The sequence below is a fragment of the Panthera uncia genome, chromosome D1, assembly GCF_023721935.1.
Source record: "Panthera uncia isolate 11264 chromosome D1, Puncia_PCG_1.0, whole genome shotgun sequence".
NCBI lineage: Eukaryota > Metazoa > Chordata > Mammalia > Carnivora > Felidae > Panthera > Panthera uncia.
The window spans coordinates 54,023,089-54,046,899 of record NC_064808.1 but is presented as its reverse complement, the minus strand read 5'-3'; the positions used below and the strand labels follow the sequence as shown (position 1 = coordinate 54,046,899).

The window sequence follows — 23,811 nt, the reverse complement described above, 5'->3', positions numbered from 1 at the left end:
ACAGGATGATTATATTTACATTGAGGGGTTTTTATCAGCACTCTCACTGTTGGCCTTTGTGTGTTGCAGTAGCAGTTTTCATCTGATTAAATGGATTTACAGATGCTATTTTCTAATTTAAATTAAGCTATCTCACAAACGGGACAAATAACTTTAAAATGTCACTGGGAAAAATATGAAAACTCATTGAGGATAATTTTAATAACACAAGCATAAGCAAACATCAAGAAAAGACCAGAGATGACATTTCTCTTAAAGGTGCTCATCAACTTAATTATAAGGTGAAAACTATGATAGCTCAAACACACCTGAAGAAAGTAGGCCAAAAATAATTTGTAATTACATAGAAGACCATTTAATAATGGGTTTATTACCACTTTCTTTTTTTAATAGACAAAATTTATTCAAAAATAAAGTATAAGAGTAATTTCATGAAATCCACATTTGTAATAATACAAGATTCAGTTGCTTAACATTTCAAAATTTCAAATGTAGGTGATCATATATTGTTTTCCAGTCAGCATTCCTTTTTTTTAAGTTAAATTTTAGTTAACATACAGTATAATATTGGTTTCAGTGATTCACCACTTACATACAACACCCAGTGCTCATCACAAGTGCCCTCCTTAGTACCCATCATCCAATCCATCTAGCCCATCTCTCACCCACCTCTCTCTATCAACCCATAATTTGTTCTCTATCATTAAGAGTCTGGTGTGTTTTATTTCCCTCTCTTCTCTTCTCCCCCTTCCCATATGTTTATCTGTTTTGTTTCTTAAAGTCCACATATGAATGAAATCATAAGGTATTTGTCTTTCTCTGATTGACTTATTTTGCCTAGCATAATACAGTCTAACTCCATTCATATCATGAATGATGGCAAGATTTTGTTCTTTTTGATGGCTGAGTAATACTCCATTGTCTGTGTCTGTGTCTGTGTGTGTGTGTGTCTGTGTGTGTGTGTGTGTGTGTGTCTGTGTGTGTGTGTGTGTGTGTGTGTGTCTGTGTGTACACCACATCTTCTTTATCCATTCATCAGTTTATGGACATTTGGGCTCTCTTCATAGTTTGGCTACTGTTGATAGTGCTGCTATAAACATTGAGGTACATGTACACCTTCAAATATGTATTTTTGTATACTTTAGGTAAATACCTAATAGTCCAATTGCTGGATCTTAGTGTAGTTCTATTTTTAGTTTCTTGAGGAACCTCCATACTGTTCTCCAGAGTGGCTGCTCCATTTTGCATTCCCACTAACAGTGCAAGAGGATTCCCCTTTCTCCACATCCTTGCCAACACCTGTTGTTTCTTATATTGTTAATTTCAGCCATTCTGACAGGTGTGAGTTGGTGTCTCATTGTGGTTTTGATTTTTATTTCCCTGATGATGAGCGATGTTGAGTATCTTTTCATGTGTCTCTTAGCCATCTGGATGTCTTCTTTGGAAAAGTGTCTATTCTTGTCTTCTGCCCATTTCTTAAATGGGTTATTTATTTTTTGGGTATTGAGTTTGATAAATTATTTATAGTTTTTGTATACTAACCCTTTATTATCAGATACATCATTTGCAGATATCTTCTGTAGGCTGCCTTATAGTTTTGCTGGTTGTTTCCTTTGTCGTGCAGAAGCTTTGTATCTTGATGAAGTCCCAATATGTCACATTTGCTTTTGTTTCCCTTGCCTTCAGCAACATGTCGAGTAAGAAGTTTCTCTGGCTACCACTTTCATAATGAGGAACTTTACCCTAAACTTGTAACTGTCTTGAAATAATAGTCATATATATATATATATATATATATATATATATATATACACACACACACATACATCTATGAATACCTATACATATGTATATATATTCATATGCATATGTACATATGTATATTCATATTCATATATACATGTGTATGTGTGTGTATATATATTAACCTATAAAATTGGAAAGACATTGGTAAAATTAATTATTGCACATTTATCTCATTCCCTTTAAAGTTATGCTTTTGTTATGTTTTATAATTTGTATAATATACAAAGTATCTTCAGTATGATTTATAATTAAATATACATATTTTAGGTGCATGTCCTCAATATTTTTTTACATGGATTGTGCATTCAAAAATTGGGGGTCCCTATTCTAAATTGTATTGGTACATTTTCAGAGGTCTCGTGTTAATTAAAAAAGTGAACTATTTCAATTTTGTACCCTTCCTCCTTTTAAATTTGTCTGAATACTCGTTATCTTCTCTTCCTTGTTTTGAAAGAGTATTCGTCTTTTTAACCAACCTTTCATCTGTGTAATCCTAACCCTAAATCTTTCCGTAACTGTTGACCTTATTTTTATAAGTCTTACCCATTTTTTCCTGGTTTTCCATCCCTTTTTTTCACCACAGTCTTATTTCAGCCTGTAAGTTTTCTTCCATTTTTATTTTCTAATTTTTTTAAGTTTATTTATTTTTGAGAAAGAGAGAGTACAAGTGGGAGAGGGGTAGAGAGCGGGGTGGGGAGAGAATCCCAAGCAAGCTCTGTGCTGTTAGCATAGAGCCCAAGGAGGGGCTCAGTTTCACAGGCCATGAGATCATGACCTGAGCTGAAGTTGGAGGCTCAATTGACTGAGCCAGCCAGGTGCCCTTATTCCTTTTTTAAACTAACACAAAAACCCTTCCTTTAACATACTTCTTATCAAACTTCTGCATTCATTTCATGTATTTTTTCCATTTGGAGATTTAGACCCATTGGCTTTTTGAGAGCTGAGACCACATGAGAATCATCTCTGTTCTTTCCAGTGTCCAATATAGTATAGCATTGGGTGAATCATTTCTAAATAAATATTTATTGAATGATGAACATTTATCTTATGGATATAGCACAGTATTTGGCACAAAGGCATAGCTCTCCCTCTGTAGAAAGTTAGGCTATGTTAGGAAAGTAAGACCTGTTCCCAAGGGATCTGGAGATCAAGTCCAAGTTAAACGAATTGCTTCCTCCCAGTGAGCTAGTTTTCTTTTTTTTAATCTTACCTGAAAATGACATTTTATCATGAAAAGAGTGACATTGTGCATTGTTAAAAAACAAAATATTAATTTCTTCATCTACTATCACAGTTTCTAAAGCAGAAAAATGGCTTCATTTTGGAAGTGATTTGTTCAGCTGGATGGAAAAAAGAAGTTAGAATAATAATTGAATATTTGGTCTTATTTAGTGTACTAAGCTAAATTCATTGAGCCAGTCTTGAACTAGACTGAGGAAAATACAGGGTTTATAGTAGAGGGATATTAAAACTTGAAAGTGGTTGTAGATAAAAATACACAGAGTTTCTGGAATTACTGTGGCAACTTAGGTGATCTTGGAAAGAAGTAAGGAGATATGTTTGGGATATGCTAAGTTAATACTATTTGATACAAGGTTGTAAACACTAGGCTAGGATCCTTAGAGAAGCCAAGTGGGGAAAAAAAAAGTTCTGGAAAAAGAATACTGAAGTGAGAGTCATACTATTATTTATATTGGATTATTGGCCCTATTACTTAGAGATCTTGAGTAAGTTCCCAGTTTTTTTCATCTGAATTCAACTAGATAAACCTAAGTTACACTTTGGAATCAGTTACCAAAATTTCTTGGTGAAAGATGGTATTGTATTTAATATTTCAGCTAGAAAACTATTTTTACATCTACCAGAAGACTTGTATATGGAAGGAAAAAGCTCAACTTGATAAATCTTTTTGTTAGAATAATCCCTATTTTTGGCATGGCTGTTTCATATAAAAATAACAGAATTTTCTACTCTTCAATGTAAAATTGGTCAGGGATTTGGATACAAAAGGATGTACTCTGAATATCCTAGAGAACTGCCCTCAGATTTTCCTAAAGTCATCTGCTGTGTTTGAGGGCAGGCACTGTGTATATCAAGTTTGTTAACTTTTGTAGAGTTACAAGGAAATTAGGCCTTCTCTGTTCATAACCTGAAATCTAATTGACAAAAGTAAGCTAGGCATACATAAAAAACTACAAAATGTGTATTATTACCAGGACTTCATCTTATTTGTATGATTAACTACCACATGTATGACAATCAGTAAGGGCCCTAAATTTGTAGAAAGACAGGAGAAATGAGCTTGGAGTATCTAGAGAAAGTAGGAATATTGAGTGGATACAGAGGATACATTCTTTATCAGTGAAAGACAGGGATCCAACTTGTAGAGGTAAAAGATAATTGTGAATGAACACAATATGCCTGAAGGAAGACTTCTCGAGTGGCAGTAATCATGAATACCATGTATCAGGTACTTACTATATGTTAGGCATTGGTCTAATCATTAGGTTTGTGTTCCATTATTATGTCCATTTTACAGTGGAGAAAAGTAAGGTTCATAGTGGTTAATGAAATTACTTTAAGTGTCATAACTTGTAAATGGTAGATTGGGGCTTTGAACTTAGATTTGACTCCTAAGACCATGTGTAACATTGTGTAATATTGTACTAGAATAATGACCACGAAGCCCGCTTGCTTGTTTTGGCTTTTTAAGTTTCCTATGATTTCTTCTGTTGTTTCTTTCCTTGAACATGTTTCAAAATTATTATCTTGGCTCTAATACTTTAGTGCTTTCGATTGTGTTTTTCTACCTTCTTAAACCTGCCCAATATTCAGCTCTACTAAAGCCTGGAAATAAGAAGTCCTCTGTTTTGATCCAATTTCTGCTACTGGCTTCCTTTATGTCCTGGCCAACCTGATCTATTCTGAGTCTTTAGTTTCTTCACCTAAAAGTAAAAAGTAAATATTTTACTGTTTTCATTTTAACAACATTAATAAGATCAGTGAACATTTGAACAGTGTTCAGTATATAGAATAACATCTGGCATATACATAGTAAATACTCAGTAAATATTTGCTGAATGAATGCAGGCATTGAGCACTTAATGTATGCTGGCATCGGGTCCAGTGCTTTATAAGCACTGACTCATTTAATTATATCAATATCACTTTGAAGTAGGTACTCTTTGTACGTTTATTTTCAAGATAAGGAAATACAAAACAAAGGCAAGTTAAGTAACTTGCCAAGGTCCACGAGTTAAACCCAAGCTTGTATGTCTATGCTCTTAACCAGTATACTGATTCTCAATACTGGTTGTGTATCACTGGTTGTGAAGTTTGTTATGTTAAATTATCAATATCTTAGCCCCACCTCTAATTCTACAGGCACATTTATTCTATACTACCTTAGCTGCTCTGTGGAGTGACTGAGTGCTTGACTGACTGTCTGTTGCTTTTCTTTGTCATATGTCCATTTTTTTTTTTAACTGGGGAGAGAAACAGTTCTATATGAAAAATTTACTTCCATAGCTCAAAGCTGTGTAATACACGGACTAATTTTCAGTTTCCTCAGTGAAATGATGATGAGCCAGTGTTAGGTATTAAAGGAAAATACTAATTACATAGTAGCTGAATTTTTTATTTTGGCCTATAGGATCTGAAAAAAAAAATCCAGAGAAATCCATATACCAAATACCAAAAATGTCAATCCAGTGTTTTAAAATATATATAGTCTTTTTGTTTTTGTTGTTAGTATAATCAACACACAGTGTTACATTGATTTCAGGTACACAACATAGTGATTCAGCAATTCTATGCATTATTCTATGCTCACCACAAGTATGGTTACCATCTCTTACTTTAACAATGCTATTACAATACCATTGACTATATTTCCTGTGCTATACCTTTAATTCCCATGTCTTAATTCATCTCATAACTGGAAGTTTGTATCCCCCCACTCCCTGTCACCCATTTTGCCCATCCCTCAACCCACATCCTCTCTGGGAATCATCAGTTCTCTGTATTTATAGGCCTGATTCTTTTTGTTTATTTATTCATTTGTTTTGTTTTTTAGATTCCACATATAAATTAAATCATATGGTATTTGTCTTTCTCTGTGTGACTTAGTTCACTTAGTAGAATACCTTCTAGGTACATCCATGTTGTTGCAAATGGCAAAAAAAAAAAAAAAAAAAAGTCTCATCCTTTTTATGGGTGCATAATAATCCACTTTGTACATATACACCACATCTTTGTTCATCTATTGATGGACACTTAGGTTGCTTCTGTATCTTGGTTATTATAAGTAATACTGCAGTAAAAATAGGGGCACATACATCTTTTCAAGTTAGTGTTTTTGTTCTCTTTGGGTAAGTACTCAGTGGTGGAATTATTAGATCGTATGGTATTTCTATTTTTAATTTTTTGAGGAACTTCCACACTTTTCTGCAGTGGCTATACCAATTTACATTCTTACCAACAGTGCACGAGGGTTCTTTTTTTTTTTTTTTTTTTTTACTACATCCTTGCCAACCCTTGTTATTTCTTATCTGTTTAGCCATTCTGATAAATATAAGGTGATATCTCATTGTGGTTTTGATTTGCATTTTCTGGATGATTAGGAATGTTGAGCATCTTTGTATGTGTCCATTGACTGTATGTCTTCTTTAGAAAAATGTCTATTCAAGTGGAGTGACCTATTTAACTTACTTTAATAATTCTGGTGGCACTTTGTACCCAGAGGTGATTTTGTTATGTTATTGACTTACAGATTGACTGTCTTTGTTGTTCTCTTTTGCCATTTAAGAGTTCTATGTCACAATTTACCTGATACTTAATAAGAGAAATACTGTATATAGAGTTTTTGAGTACTGCCTTTGCCATGCATTAGTTGTGTGTATCCTTAGTCACCAAACTAACAAGCTTTCCCTCTTCCAGTTAAATATGATGATGAACAATGCTCATGATACAGAATCATTCAATAATGTTAGTTATTTCAAGAAATTTTATTTATCACATAACCATTACACATAGAAATATTGGAAATTTAAGAGACCATTTAAATATTATTAGCAAATCATGTGGCCATTTTATATTTATATTTTATTTTAGCTAACATTACAGTGTTATATTGATTTCAGGAGTAGAATTTTGTGATTCATCACTTACATGTAATATCCCGTGCTCATCACAAGTGCCTTCCTTAACGCCCATCACCCATTTAGCCCATCCCCCAGCACACTTCCCCTTCAGCAACCTTTGGTTGTTCTCTATAGTTAAGAGTTAAGAGTCTCTCTTATGGTTTGTCTCCCTCACTCTTTTTTTTTGTTTCCCCTGTGTTCATCTGTTTTGTTTCTTAAATTCCACATATGAGTGAAATCATATGATATTTGTCTTTTTCTGACTTTTTCACTTAGCATGATACACTCTAACTCTATCCACATCATTGCAAATGGCAAGATTTTGTTCTTTTTGATTCCATTATGTGTGTATGTGTGTGTGTGTGTATATATACACACCACATCTTCTTTATCCATTCATCAATCGGTGGACATTTGGACTCTTTAGATAATTTGGCTATTGTTGATAATGCTGCTATAAACACTGGGTGCACGTGTACATGGCTTTTTTTTGGAGTTGCTTTTTTTGGGGTGGTGGCTGGCTCAGCCAGTGGAGCATGTGACTCTTGATCTCAGAGTTGTGAGTTTGAGCCCCATATTGGTTGTAGAGGTTACTTAAAAATAAAATCTTTAAAAAAAGTTGCTTTTTTCCTTCTAAAGTTTAATTTGAGCAATGTAGGGTATGTAGTATCAAAAGGGTTGACACTTTGACTTTTTCTTTAACTGAGTGGTTAAATTTGCTGAGGACTGGAATGTTATGCTTTATTGATGTGATTCCTTACTTGAGATATTTTCAGGAGAGTGAGAACTTTGATCTTTATTTTATTAATACAAACTCAGCCTCTTGTACCTGATTTTAACATTGGTAACAGTTTCTGGTGAGTAATCATTTATGTTGTAGTTTTAGACAGTTGGAAATTGCTTCTGTGGGAAAGACTAATATATGCATCTTTGCATGCTACCAAAGTTGAATTAGACCGACTTATTGATAGTTTTCTAGCTTCATGTTTTGAAATAGTTACAAGCACTTGTCTTAAAAGCCTTTTTAAAAAATCAGCTTTAACATATCTGTAAATGTAGTTAAAGAAATCTTTAGATGGAAAACATCTCTTTTCAAAACAGGCCACATATTTGCTAATAATATTAAAACTGTCTCTTAAATATTTTTCTAATGTTTATTTATTTTTGAGAAAGAGAGAGACACAGAGCACGAGTGGAGGAAGGGCAGAGAGAGAGGGAGACACAGAATCTGAAACAGGCTCCAGGCTCCAAGCTGTCAGCACAGAGCTCAATGGGGGCTCGAACTCACGAACCATGAGATCATGATCTGAGCCGAAGTCGGACGTTCAACCGACTGAGCCACCCAGGTGCCCCAAATTTCCATTATTTCTATATGTAATGGTCACATGGCAGATTTTTTAAACAGTAACATTATTTGGTCCATAATTTTAGAATTCTTTCCACTAAAACCTGCCTCATATCCATCTCTCAAGGCTTTACTTCCTTACTGTGTCATCTTTGAACGCAATGTTTTAAATCTGATCGTGTCACTTCTTAAAATGGTGGCTTCCCATTACCTATAGGACAGACTTAAAACTACTTGTGGGATTTGGCTCTTGCTCACCACTTATCCAGCCTCACCTAAAAGCCATTTTGTGTAGGGCTCCGGAGACATACATAATCCTTCTCTTTTGCTTTTTCTGTTTGGTGTAAAACTTACTTGTTTGGCTGTATTTATTATGTATGCTAAATTGAGTTCAGTAAATTCTGTTTACAATTCTTTTTTCATTGACAGTAATTTGTATTGAATCTGTTCTTAGAGGACAGGACAAGACTTTTTCTTATACCTACTCTTAGAATATGTTCTAGTACTTCTCAAAAGTGCAAATTTTCCAACAACTATCTTGTCTTTTGCCAGGATGTTCACTGTGATCACTCTGTCTCTGTTACACACATACACACACACACACACACGCACGCACGCACACAGCTGTCATTTTGGTAGCTTGATTTTAGTATTTACAGTGCCATGGGTGTGTGTGTGTGTGTGTGCATATGTATGCACATGCACACGTGTGTGTGTTATATTATGTGTTGCTATCCTTGATTAGAGGAGGCGACTGTGTTGTAAGAGACTTTAGTGCATGCCATCTGTAAAATTGTATGAAAGACTGAACTGATGCTTTATAGAAAGAAAATCTCAGACCCCCTCCTTAGTTTGTTTGCAATGTTATTAGATTTTAAAATTTACAATTATTTTTAATTGTGTTAAAATACACATAACAGAAAACTTACCATCTCAACCATTTTTATTTTATTTATTTAAAGATTTGTTTTAATGTTTTTTATTTATTTTGAGAGGGAGAGTGTAGGAGGGGCAGGGAGAGGGAGAGAGAGAATCCCAAGCGGGCTCTGTACTGTCAGCACAGACCCAATGCAGAGCTCAGTCTCATAAACCATGAGATCATGACCTGAGCTGAAATCAAGAGTCAGATGCTTTACTGACTGAGCCACCCAGGCGCCCCTATTTTTTATTTATTGAAATTCAAGTTAGTTAACATATAGTATAGTATTGTTTTCAGGAGTAGAATTTAGTGGTTCATCACTTACGTGTAGTAACAAGTGCCCTCCTTAATGCCCATCACCCATTTAGCCCATTCCCCGATGCAACCCTCAGTTTGTTCTCTGTATTTAAGAGTCTCTTATTGTTTGTCTCCCTCTCTGTTTTTATTTTCTCTTCCCTTCCCTTCCCCTATGATCATCTGTCTTGTTTCTTAAATTCCACATATGAGTGAAATCATATATTTGTCTTTCTCTGACTGCCTTATTTCACTTAGCATAATACACTCTAGTTTCATCCATGTTGTTGCAAATGGCAAGATTTCATTCTTTTTGATTGCCAAGTAATATTCCATTGTATATACATACCACATTTTCTTTATTCATTAGTCAATGGACTTTTGGGCTCTTTCCATAATTTGGCTGTGGTTGATAGCACTGCTATAAATGTTGAGATGCATGTGCCCCTTCAAATCAGCATTTTTGTATCCTTTGGATAAATACCTAGTAGTGGAGTTGCTGGGTCGTAGGGTAGTTCTATGTTTAATTTTTTGAGGAACCTCCATACTGTTTTCCATAGTGGTTGCACCAGTTTTTAAATGTACCATTCAGTAGTGTTAAGTGTACTTACATTCTTGTACAGTCAATCTCCAGAAGTTTTTTATCTTGTGAATTTGGTATTAATTGAAACAAGTACCCATTCCCCTCTCCTCGCAGCTCCTGGAAACCACCATTATATTTTCTTTCTGTATGAATTTGGTCTCATACAAGTGGAATCATACAGTATTTGTCATTTGGTGACTGGCTTATTTTACTTACCATGATGTCCTAAAGATTCATTCATGTAGTAGCATGCGAGAGTTTCCTTCCTTTTTAAGACTTAAGAATATTCTATTGTATCAATTTACCATCTTTTGTTTGCCCATTGATGGACATTTGGGTTGCTTGCATCTTTTAGCTATTGTAAATAATGCTGCTATGAATATGGGTGTATAAATATCTTTTTGAGCTCCTGCCTTGAATTCTTTTGGGTATATATACCCAGAATTGGAATTGCCAGATTGTATGGTAATTCTATGTTTAATTTCTTAAGGAACCTCCATATTGTTTTCCATAGTGGCTGTACCATTTTGCATTCCCACCAACGGTTCACGAGGGTTCTAATTTCTTTACATCCTCACCAACACTTGTTATTTTCTTATTTTTTTTTATAATAGCCACTCTAGTGGGTAACTTTATTTTTTTTGTTTTTTTTTCAATATATGAAGTTTATTGTCAAATTGGTTTCCATACAACACCCAGTGCTCATCCCAAAAGGTGCCCTCCTCAATACTCATCACCCACCTTCTCCTCCCTCCCACCCCCCATCAACCCTCAGTTTGTTCTCAGTTTTTAAGAGTCTCTTATGCTTTGTCTAGTGGGTAACTTTAAAATTTTAACATATGATCAACAGTAAGCAATAAATTCTTAAGAATATATACTCAGTCAATCTTGACTACGATTTATTCCCTTTTCCCATATCTGATTAATTCTCAGGTTGTCACTTTTGTTTTGGAGCACCTATTGCTAATTAGTTCTTTTCTTTACCCTGCTGAGACCAAATACCATAGCTTCCTACTTGGATCACCCTGCTTCTGCTTTCTCTTTATAATAAATCTTCCACAGCAGCCTCGTGGTCATCATTCTGAAGTAAAGATCTATTTATGGCTCTCTCCTTTAAATGTCAATGGATTCTTTAATATTTATTGAATGCTTTTTCAAAGTAGCTTTACCTAAGTTTACATGTCCTATAAGGTATGAATTTACTTCCATTTGAAAGATAAGGCAAATAACTGTTAGGGAAGAGATAACAGCTTGTTTAGCATTGACTACTAGAAAGTAAATGGAATCAGGATTTAAACATAGTGTTATCTGACTCCCCTATCCTTCCTTCTTTTATGCTTGACATATTTGTTCATGCATATCCTTTCCCCTCTATTTGGTCACTGGAAAAATTCTTTATATTTTTTCCTTCAAGGCCCAGCTCAAATGATGACTTTTGCTGTGACACTTACCCTGGCTCTCCTTGTCTTTTCTCTCAAGTCTGTTCAGCGATGTTTGCTGATACCTCATAGCACTTTGTATGTAACTGTAATAAGCCTTTTTCTTTTTTTCTTACTTTTATTTTTAATGTTTGTGCATTTATTTTTGAGAGAAAGAATGTGAGTGAGAGAAGGGCAGAGAGAGATGGAGACAGAATCCCCAGCAAGCCCTAGGCTCCAAGCTGTCAGCACGGTGCTGGATGTGGAGCTTGAACCCACAAACCGTGAGATTGTGACCTGAGATGAAGTCAGAGGCTTAACAACTGAGCCACCTAGGCACCCCAAGCCCTTTTCTTGATAAAGCACTGTTCAAAAATAATATAACATGTTACTTTGTAACAAAAATTTATTGTATTGAATTTATGAAAATTGTTTACTGATATTATTAAAAGCATTAGGAATAAGAAATTATGTAGAATGGCATGTCATTGCACATTATCCGTATTTTAAGGGAACACTGTGGTGACTGAAGAGTTCAAAATAGCTAAATTACAAAACAGTGATCTGTATAAAAATTTCTTATTTTATGAAGAATTTAGTTGAGGGGCACCTGGGTGGCTCAGTTGGTTAAGTGTCCGACTTCAGCTCAGGTCACGATCTTGCAGTCAGTGAGTTCGAGTCCCGCATCGGGCTCTGTGCTGACAGCTCAGAGCCTGGAGCCTGCTTCAGATTCTGTGTCTCCCTCTCTCTCTGCTCCTCCCTCACTCACACTCTGTCTCTATCTCTCAAAGATGAATAAATGTTAAAAAAAAATTTAAAAAAAAAGAATTTAGTTGAGTTCTTTATTCACAAAATTTAGGTTATATGTAATTTTTCACAGTCAGTTCACTGCATTAGAGTGAAACACACCTATACATAATTTAATACTTAATCTGCTATCAGAACTAACCTTCAAGGCTTAGATTGTTTTCACTAATCTGATTCCTAAAGCCTAAAAACCTTACTTAACCTTAGTTAATGAGAATTCAATGTTAAAAATAATAGATGTTAAATTAAGAACTTCTCTGTGAAAGACACTGTTAAGAAAAGGAAAAGACAAGCCAGGGACGGGGAGAAAATATTTACGAAACATGTATCTGATAAAGGACTGGAATCCAGATTATACAAAGAAATCTTAAAACTCAATAATAAGTAAACAAATGACTCAATTAAAATGTAGGCCAAAACCTACACAAACACCTCAGCAAGGAGGATATGTAGATGGCAGATAATCATATGAAAGATGCTTAGCATCATATATCATTAGAGATAGCACTACACACACTTGTTTGAATGGCTAAAATCCAAACACTGACAGCATCAAATGTCTACTAGGATGTGGAGCAATGGGAACTTTTCAAAATTCATGCTAGTGGAAATGCAGAATGGTACAACCACTTCTGGAAGTTAAACACAGTCTTATCATACAATCAAGCAATTGGACACTTTGGTAATTGACCAAATGTGTTCACAAGTTCACACAAAAACTTGTACGTGAATGTCAATAGCAACATTACCCAAACTTGGAAGCAATCAAGGTGTCCTTCAATAGGTGAGTGGACTAGGAAACAGTAGAATATCCAGACAACAGAATATTATTCAGTGACAAAAAGAATTGAATTAAGCCACTGAAAGACATGGAGGAACCTTAAATGCATTTTGTCAGGTGAACAAAGCCAACCTGAAAAGGCTACCGTACTGTATGATTCCAAATATATGATATTGTGAAAAGTTAAAACTATGGAGACAGTAAAATGATTAGTGTTTGCCAGGGGTGGGGAGGGAGGGAGATGAAGGGAGGATGAACAGGTAGAACACAGTGGAGCTTTAGGGTTTATTAGGAGAATGCAGTGGTGGATACATGACATTGTGCATTTGGGGAAACCTATAGAACTGTACAACACAAATAGTGAATCCTAATGTAAACTATGGCTTGTAATTAATAATAATGTGTCAGTGTTGTTTCATCACTGTAACAAATATATCACACTAATGCAAAATGTTAATAAGAGGGAGAACCCTGTATTTTTTGCTCAATTTCTCTGTAAACCTAAAATTGCTCTAAAAACAAACCATTAATTTAAAAATATATGTGTATAATTGTTCACTAAAACGAGTAATGAATGATTCAGTTCAGCAGTTATTTACTGAGCAAAGACTGAACTATGTTAGATTTTTATAGCCCTGTTCTTTAAAGAACCTATAAACAGCCCTTAGCCAAAATATACAGTGATTTGGGATAGTCTTTGGTTGTAGCAGAATGAATTGAGTGGTCAAAAAGTGTTTTAAACTTTGAAAGAAGACCTGCATTTGAACCCAGGCTTACCTAGCTGGGTGATCTTATAAAAATTACTTAGCCTTTTAAAATTTCTGTTGTGTCTGCTGCATAAGGCTATAGTTTTAAATGTTAGTTAATAAATGTGAAACACCTAGTACATAGTAAATAATAGTAGTTCTCATGACTAGTTCTATGTTTTCTATCTAACAAGGGAAATGAAGAATGGGTCTTACTGGCCTTTATGTTCAATCACATTTTGGCCATTTTTTTCTAGATTTCCCCCCTCTAATTTGAGATCACTAAGGGTCAAGCACTTGAAATTATTATTTGCTTGCTGATTTGATACATTCCAGTTTCTGCTCTAAAAGAGAAACTGCTTGTATGGCTGTCTTTGAGATCAAGCAGGCAGTTCAGTCATGCTAATAGAACACTTTTCTTATTGTTCAAAAACAATAGTAACTAGCTTATTTTCCCCCCTTAGTGAGAACCTTCATGTCTGAGAGTCTTACAAAGAGGTATCTGCTAATCTAAGCCTTGAAATATAACTTTAATAAAAAATTGAAAAAACTTTAAACAATGTTTAGTGACTCTAATATTCTTTTTTTTTTTTTTTTAATTTTTTTTTTCCAACGTTTTTTATTTATTTTTGGGACAGAGAGAGACAGAGCATGAACGGGGGAGGGGCAGAGAGAGAGGGAGACACAGAATCGGAAACAGGCTCCAGGCTCCGAGCCATCAGCCCAGAGCCTGATGCGGGGCTCGAACTCACGGACCGCGAGATCGTGACCTGGCTGAAGTCGGACGCTTAACCGACTGCGCCACCCAGGCGCCCCAGTGACTCTAATATTCTTAATAAGCCATGGGGTGCCTGGGAGGCTCAGTCAGTTAAGCGTCCAACTTTGACTCAGGTCGTGATCTCACAGTTTGTGAGTTCGAGCCCTGCATCAAGCTCTGTGCTGACAGCTCAGAGCCTAGAGCCTGCTTCATATTCTGTGTCTCCCTCTCTCTCTGCCTCTCCTCCACTTGCACTCTGCCTCTCTATCTCAAAAATAAATAAAAATGTTAAAAAAATATATTCTTAGTAAGCCAAAATTCTGTGTACATTTTGCTCTAAAAATCTGTAAGCCATAATTTATGTTTTCCAATTGATAATGTTTTAAATAGTGTAAAATAAATTCCCTCAAGTTTGGTTTTTACCAACAAATAATATTAATCTTTATTTGAAGACGACTATATACACAGTGAAAAATACTGCTTTTCTTATGAATAGCTTCCAGCAATTTGGAAAGAAAAATTTACAAAATATGGGGTAAAAAACATTCATAAAAGTGTAGCCATCATTTCTTAGTTAAGCAATCTACTGAAAATGGAAAATGAAGTAAAAACTATTGAAATATTAGGGGTAAGATAAGTTAGTGCCTTTTAGTCAGTAGGATTTTCCCTTGATTAAAGCTTACATATAAAATTGCTTTGGAAACAAATGGAGAAACTCTATAGGAGAAAACAAGACTATCTGGAGGGAGAAAATGGTTGATTGTGAAAACGATTAAATAACTGGCATTTAATATTTCGTATTGGATAAATTTGGGCTTGTGCCCTTAAGGGAAGATACCTTTTTGTTAAGCAAACTTCCAAGTTATCTGCCCATATTGGCAACACCATTTATGAACTGCACATTTAGTACGTCATCTCTGTTTAAGAGCAACAGGATTTATGCATGTTCTTTTTTTTTTTTTTATGAAATTGTCATAATAGCAACATTAAGTGGAGAACTAAGCGTATTTCAGGCAGATGATTTTTGTCTCTTAGGTGTATTGAAGGCAACATTTTGAGTTTTGTGTAAGCACAGTAAGTTAACATAAGATGATAAATCCCAGTTATTATTAGAACTACAACTTTCCAGGGAAACATCTTTTTAAATGTGTTTTATGACTCTATTTAAGCATGATGATAGTACAAGAAAGACATTGGAGATCTTTCTTAAAGAATAACTTCATGGAAAACTACTTTGAGAGTAGGTATCTCCTAGGCACTACAGAAGAATTCACTATGTAAGTGTAGGTGTAAGCTTCAAAGTACAAGTTGGATGCTTACAAGTAAAAATTTACTCCACCAACCCATGTCCCACATTTTCCCACCTATTTTTTACATCACCATTTTTTTTAACCTAAATTATACCAAGTCCTGTTATGTCCTTCTTTCTTTCTCATTTGATCAAATTCCTATTTCCTCTTTCAGATCCAGTTCCAAAGTACTTAAATCTACATAGATTTTCCTGTCATCTCTCACTTTAGGAGACATCGTGGCTCCTCGCCTTTTTTTATACTTCTGCTAAACCTTCCACTGTTTGTATTATAATTCCAACAACCTTTTCTGTAATTAAAGAGACTACCTATGTGTTCATCACTGAGGAAGATAGGTACATTATTCATTCAGTTGTATAAGGCCAAAATCCAAAGGTTCATCTAATTATTGTCTTCTTTGTTGTTTTCCATTCTGGACCATTACCATTCCTGTCAGTTTTCTCTGCTAAATATCTTTGTAGTTAATCTGGTTCTGTCTTTGGTGCCTCTACCACAGTTCATAATATCATCACCTTTGATGAAGTTTTGGGGTGATGGTGGGGTTCGTGGTATCCAGAGCCGATGGCCAAGAAAGAATTCTTGAAGACATCTTTGGTGCAAAAAGGTGATTTTATTAAAGCATGGGGACAGGACCCATGGGCAGGAAATGCTGCACTGGGGTTATGGCTGGTAACTCATTATATACCCTGAGGTTGGGAGCAGGTCAGGGATAGAGTAAGTCTCTAAGGTACTTTGGGAGCAAGGTTTCCAGGACCCTGAGGGGCTAGCTGTAGCTAGGGAAACACCATTTGTCACCATTTAATAAAACCTCAGTCATGAGACCCTTCAGATGCATATCAGGGGGCTATAAACTTGGAACATGATTGCCAGCATATATCCTGGAGCAGTTGAGGCAAAGGAAGTAGACTTACAGGATCCTTGAGGTTGGGACAATGTTAAGCCAAGGTTCTCTTTTGCCCCTAGCAAAGTGTCCTCATCCAGGCAGCTGAACTCCTAGAGGGGGAGGTCATTCTGCAGGTTTTAAGGACTTGTCAATGGACTGTAGGCAGAAAGGGGATTTAATTTTCATTTGCCTTAGTTTCCCATATTACCGTGGCAAGCACTTAAACCCCTTTCCTTTGTTCTTGGGTAGCCAGGAGTATCCGAGGTATATCACGCATATTCACACATATTCCACTTTGGGGTTGGGGGGGTGGGTGCCAGCCTGTATTTTGCCCTCAGCTTGCCCCATGCTCCCCCATCATCTTTACTGGAATACTGTAGTAGTCTGAGTTGCATTGGATCTAAAGAGTCTCTTGTTGGATTGTGTTTTTATTCTGTTCTGCTAGTTTCTGTCTTTTGATTGGAGAGTTTAATCCATTTACGTTTTAAGTAATTACTGATGAGTAAGTACTTACTTTTGTGGTTACATTTAACCCTTTAAATTTTTTTTTTCAACGTTTTTTATTTATTTTTGGGACAGAGAGAGACAGAGCATGAACGGGGGAGGGGCAGAGAGAGAGGGAGACACAGGATCGGAAACAGGCTCCAGGCTCCGAGCCATCAGCCCAGAGCCTGACGCGGGGCTCGAACTCACGGACCGCGAGATCGTGACCTGGCTGAAGTCGGACGCTTAACCGACTGCGCCACCCAGGCGCCCCACATTTAACCCTTTAAAGTTACAACACTCTTGGTGCACCTGGGTGGCTCAGTTAAGCTGCCACCTTGATCTCAGCTCAGGTCATGAGCTCATGGTTCATGAGATCAAGCCCCACATTGGTCTCCACATTTGACAGCAGGGAGCCTGCTTGGGATTCTCTATCGCCCTCTCTGTTCCCCAACCCTATATGTGTGCTCTCTCTCTCTCAAAATAAATAAACTTTGTTATCTTTCTTTCTTTCTTTCTTTCTTTTCTTTTCTTTTTTTTTTTTTTTTAGCTATTCTTATAGCTATGTAGTGGTATCATGTTTTTTTTTTTTTTTAATTTTTTTTTTTACGTCTATTTATTGAGAGACCAAGAGAGACAGAGCATGAGCAGGGGAGGGGCAGAAAGAGGAGGAGACACAGAATCTAAAGCAGGCTCCAAGCTGTCAGCACAGAGCCTGATGCAGGGCTCGGACTCACAAACCACGAGATCGTGACCAGAGCCGAAGTTGGGCACTTAACTGACTGAGCCACCTAGGCGCCCCTGTGGTATCATGTAGTTTTAATCTGTATTTCCACAATGATAAGAGATATTCAGCATTTTTCAAATACTTTTTTACCATCTTTATATCTTCCTGATAAAGTGTCTGTTCAGAGCATTTGCTTATTTTAAAACTTGAGTTGGTTTTTTTCTCACTGTTGAGGTTTTAGTGTTCTTTATACATTCTGGATACAAGTCATTTATCAGATACGTGATTTGCAGAATTTTTTTTTTTTTAATTCTCTTAACAGTGTCTTTTCCCAAAGAAAAGAGTTTAAAGAGTTCTGATAGGGGTGCCTAGGTGGTTCAGTTGGTTGAGCATCCAACTGTTGATTTCAGCTCGGGTCGTGATCCCAGGGTCACTGGATTGAGCCCCATATCAGGCTCCATGCTGAGCTTGTGGCCATGCTGAGCATGGAGCCTGCTTGAGTTTCTCTCTCTCTCTCTCTCTCTCTCTCTCTCTCTCTCTCTGCCCCTCACCCCCTCTCCCCTGCTTGGGCATGAGTGCGTTCTCTCTCAAATAAAATTAAAAAAAAGTGTTCTGATTAACTCCAGTTTATCATTTTTTCTTTGATATATCTTGCTTTTGGTGTTGTATGTTAAAACTCTTTGCCAAAGGTCAAAGAGATTGTCTTTGTGTTCCACATATTTTCTAGTTTTGTGCTTTACATTTAGATCTATGAAGCATTTTGAGTTAATTTTTTTTTAATTGGGAGGTATGTGCTACTCTTCATTTCTTTGCACATGGTCATCTATTTGTTCAGCACCACTCATAGATGCAGACCATTCTTCCTCCATCTAATTTTCTTTGTACCTTTGGGAAAAATTAGCTTATTTTATTTTTTTGGATCTATTTTGGGCTCTGTTCTGTTCCATTGATCTGTGCGTCCATTCTTTTGCCAGTAGCACACTGTCTTTATTACAGTAACATTATACTATACTAGCCTTGAATGCAGGTGATATGAGTCTTCTGACTTTGTTCTCATTTTTCAGAATTGTTTTGGTGACTCTAGTACCTTTACCTTTCCATATACATACATACATACATACATACATTTATTTATTTATTTTTAAGTAGGCTTCATGCCTAGCATGGACTCTAGTACCTTTACCTTTTCATATACATTTATTTATTTGTTTGTTTGTTTGTTTGTTTGTTTATTTTTAAGTAGGCTTAATGCCCAGCATGGAGCCCAACACAGGGCTTGAACTCATGACCCTGAGATCAAGACCTGAGCTGATATCAAGAGTTGGATTCTTAACCAACTGAGCCCCCCAGGTGCCCCTCCATATACATTGAAAAAAAGTTTTTAAACGTGTATTTGCTTTTGAGAAAGAGAAAAAGAGAGACAGAGAGAGAGACAGACAGACAGACATGGAGTTTGAGTGGCAGAGGGACAGAGAGAGAGGGAGACACAGAATCCCAAGTGGGGTCCAGACTCTGAGTTGTCAGCACCGAGCCCCATGCAGGGCTCTAACTGAAGAACCTTGATCATGACCTGAGCCAAAGTCAGATGCTTAGCTGACTGAGCCACCTAAACGCCCTTCCATACATTTTAAAGTCAGGCTGTTCAAGGGTGCCTGGGAGGCTCAGGCAGTTAAGCACCTAACTCTTGACTTCAGGTCAGGTCATGATCTTAGAGTTTGTGAGTTCAGGCCTGCATGGGGCTCTGCGCTAACTGTGCAGAGCCTGCTTGGGATTCGCTCTCTCTCTCTCTTTCTCTGAAGATAAATAAATAAATAAAGTGTCACACTGACCCCACTTACAACAATGGACAGATCATCTAATCAGAAAATCAACAAGGAAACAATGGCTTTGAATGACACACTAGACCAGATGGACTTAACAGATGTATTCAGAACATTTCATCCCAAAGCAGTGGAATATATATTCTTCTCCAGTGCACGTGGAATGTTCTCCAGAATAGACCACATACTGGGACACAAATCAGTGCTCAACAAGTACAAAAAGATTAAGATCATACCATGCATATTTTCAGACCACAATGCTATGAAACTTGAAATCAACCACAGGAAGAAATTTGGAAAGGTAACATACTTGGAGACTAAAGAACATCCTACTAAAGAATGAATGGGATAACCAGGAAGTTAAAGACAGAATTAAAAAGGACATGGAAGCCTGGGAATGCGGTGTAGTCACTCTGGAAAATAGTATGGAGGGTCCTCAAAAAACTAAAAATAGAACTACCCTATGACCCAGCAATTGTACTACTAGGTATTTATCCATGGGATACAGGTGTGCTGTTTCAAAACGACACATGCACCCCCATGTTTATAGCAGCACTATCAACAATAGTCAAAGTATGGAAAGAGCCCAAATGTCCATCAATAGATGAATGGATAGAGAAAATGTGGTATATATATATACAATGGAATATTACTCGGCAGTCAAAAAGAATGAAATCTGGCCATTTGCAACTACGTGGATGGAACTGGAGGGTATTATGCTAAGTGAAATTAGTCAGAGAAAGACAAAAATCATATGACTTCACTCATATGAGGACTTTAAGAGACAAAACAGAAGAACATAGGGGAAGGGAAACAAAAATAATATAAAAACAGGGAAGGGGACAAAACAGAAGAGACTCATAAATATGGAGAACAAACTGAGGGTTACTGGAGGGGTTGTGGGAGGGGAGAAGGGCTAAATGGGTAAGGGGCATTAAGGAATCTACTCCTGAAATCATTGTTTCACTATATGCTAACTAATTTGGATATAAATTTTAAAAAATAAAATAAAAAGAAATTTAGAAGAAAAAATAGCTAAGAAAAATGTTAATATATATAATATACTATATATATATATATATAACATTATATATATTTATATATATATATAAAACTTTTCTCCTTCTGATTATTGTTGACAGTAATTTGGTTATACTGTTTAACAACCTTAATGAACTTTAAATACTTTAACTGTTAAAATAATAAACATATGTTTCATGCAAAAAAAAAAAAAAAAGGACATGGAAGCCAATGAAAATGGTAACACCACAGTCCAAAACCTCTGAGATACAGCAAAGGCGGTCATAAGAGGAATGTATATAGCAATCCAGGCCTTCTTAAAGAAGGAAGAAACATCTCAGATACAAAACTAACCCTATACCTTAAAGAGCTGGAAAAAGAACAGCAAATAAAACCCCAAACCAGCAGAACACAGGAAATAATAAAGACTAGAGCAGAAATCAATGCTATCGAAACCAAAAAAAAACCCAGTAGAATAGATCAATGAAACCAGAAGCTGGTTCTTTGCACGAATTAACAAAATTGATAACCCCCTAGCCAGTTTGATCAAATAGAAAAAGGAAAGGACCCAAATAAATAAAATCAAGAATGAAAGAGGAAAGGTCACAACCAACATGGCAGAAATATAAACAATAATAAGAGAATATTATGAGCAATTATATGCCGATAAAATGGGCAATCTGGAAGAAATGGACAAATTCCTAGAAACATATACACTACCAAAACTGAAACAGGAAGAAATAGAAAATTTGAACAGACCCATAACCAGTAAAGAAATCAAATTAGTAATCAAAAATCTCCTAAAAAACAAGAGTCCAGGACCAGTTGGCTTTCCAGAAGAGTTCTACCAAACATTTAAAGAAGAGTTAACACCTATTCTCTTGAAGCTGTTCCAAAAAATAGAAATGGAAGGAAAACTTCCAGACTCTTCCTATGAAGCCAGCATTACCTTGATTCCAAAACCAGACAAAGACCCCACTAGAAAGGAAAACTATAGACCAACTTCCCTGATGAACATGGATGCAAAAATCCTCAACAAGATACTAGCCAACTGGATCCAACAATACATTAAAAAAAATATATTCACCACGACCACGTGGGATTTATACCTGTGATGCAGGGCTGGTTCAATATCTGCAAAACAATCAGTGTGATTCATCACATCAATAAAGAAAGGACAAGAACCACATGATCTTCTCAATAGATGCAGAGAAAGCATTTGGCAAAATACAGCATCCCTTCCTGATAAAAACCCTCAAGAAAGTAGGGTTAAGGATCATACCTCAAGATCATAAAAGCCATATATGAAAGACCTAACGCTAGTATCATCCTCAGTGGGGAAAAACGGAGAGCTTTCCCCTTAAGGTCAGGAGCAAGACAGGATGTCCACTCTCACCACTGTTACTCAACATAGTATTGGAAATCTTAGCCTCAGCAATCAGATGACACAAAGAAATAAAAGGCATCCAAATCGGCCAGGAGAAGGTCAAACTTGCACTCTTTGCAGATGACATGATACTCTATATGGAAAACCCAAAAGATTCTACCAAAAAAACTGCTAGAACTGATTCATGAATTCAGCAAAGTTGCAGGATATAAAATCAATGCACAGAAATTGGTTGCATTCCTATACACCAACAACAAAGCAACAGAAAGAGAAATCAAGGACTCGATCCCATTTACAATTGCACCTAAACCCATAAAATACGTAGAAAAAATTTAACCAAAGAGGTGAAAAATCTGTACACTGAAAACTATATAGAAAGCTTATGAAAGAAATTGAAGAAGACACACAAATAAAGGAAAAATATTCCATGCTCCGGAATAGGTAGAACAAACATTGTTAAAATGTCAGTACTACCCAAAGCAATCTACATATTCAATGCAATACCTATCAAAATAACACCAGCATTCTTCACAGAGCAAGAACAAACTATCCTAACATTTGTATGGAACCAGAAAAGACCCTGAATAGCCAAAGAAATCTTGAAAAAGCAAACCAAAGCTGGAGACACCACAATCCCAGACTTCAAGCTGTATTACAAAGCTATAATCATCAAGACACTCAGGTCAGTGGAACAGAATAGAGAACCCAGAAATGGACCCACAAACATATGGCCAACTGATTTTTGACAAAGCAGGAAAGAATATCCAATGGAAAAAAGACAGTGTCTTCAGCAAGTGGTGCTGGGAAAACTGGACAGCGACATGCAGAAAAATTAACCTGGACCACTGTCTTACACCACACACAAAAATAAACTCAAGATGGATGGAAGACCCAAATGTAAGACAGGAAGCCATCAAAATCCTCAAGGACCTCTTTGATCTTGGCTGTGGCAACTTCTCACTCAACACCTCTCCAGAGTCAAAGGAAACAAAAGCAAAAATGAACTGTTTGGACTTCATCAAAATAAAAAGCTTCCGCACAGCGAAGGAAACAATCAGCAAAACTAAAAGGCAACTGATAGAATGGGAAAGGATATTTGCAAATGACATATCAGATAAAGGGTTAGTATCCAAAATCTATAAAGAACTTCTCAAACTCAACACCCAAAAAACAAATAATCCAGTGAAGAAATGGCAAAAGACATGAATAGACACTTCTCCAAAGAAGACATCCAGATGGCCAACCGACGCATGAAAAACGCTCAACATCACTCATCATCAGGGAAATGAAAATCTAAACCACAATGAGATACCACCTCACACCTGTCAGAATGGCTAACATTAACAATTCAGGCAACAACAGATGTTGGCAAGGATGCAGAGACAAAGGATCTCTTTTGCATTGCTGGTGGGAATGCAAACTGCTGCAGCCACTCTGGAAAACAGTATGGAGGTTCCTCAACAAATTAAAAATAGAACTACCCTATAACCCAGCAATTGCACTACTAGGTATTTATCCAAGGGATACAGGAGTGCTGTTTCGAAGGGACACATGCACCCCAATGTTTATAAGCAGCACTAGCAG

The 23,811-nt window shown here is 36.3% G+C and overlaps 1 protein-coding gene across 4 annotated transcripts in view; it reads left to right on the top strand.

The window, feature by feature from the left end:
* Positions 1-23,811, top strand: part of FCHSD2 (FCH and double SH3 domains 2) — a 302,350-nt gene that overhangs the window by 119,263 nt on the left and 159,276 nt on the right. The gene's annotated exons all lie outside the window — the stretch shown is intronic.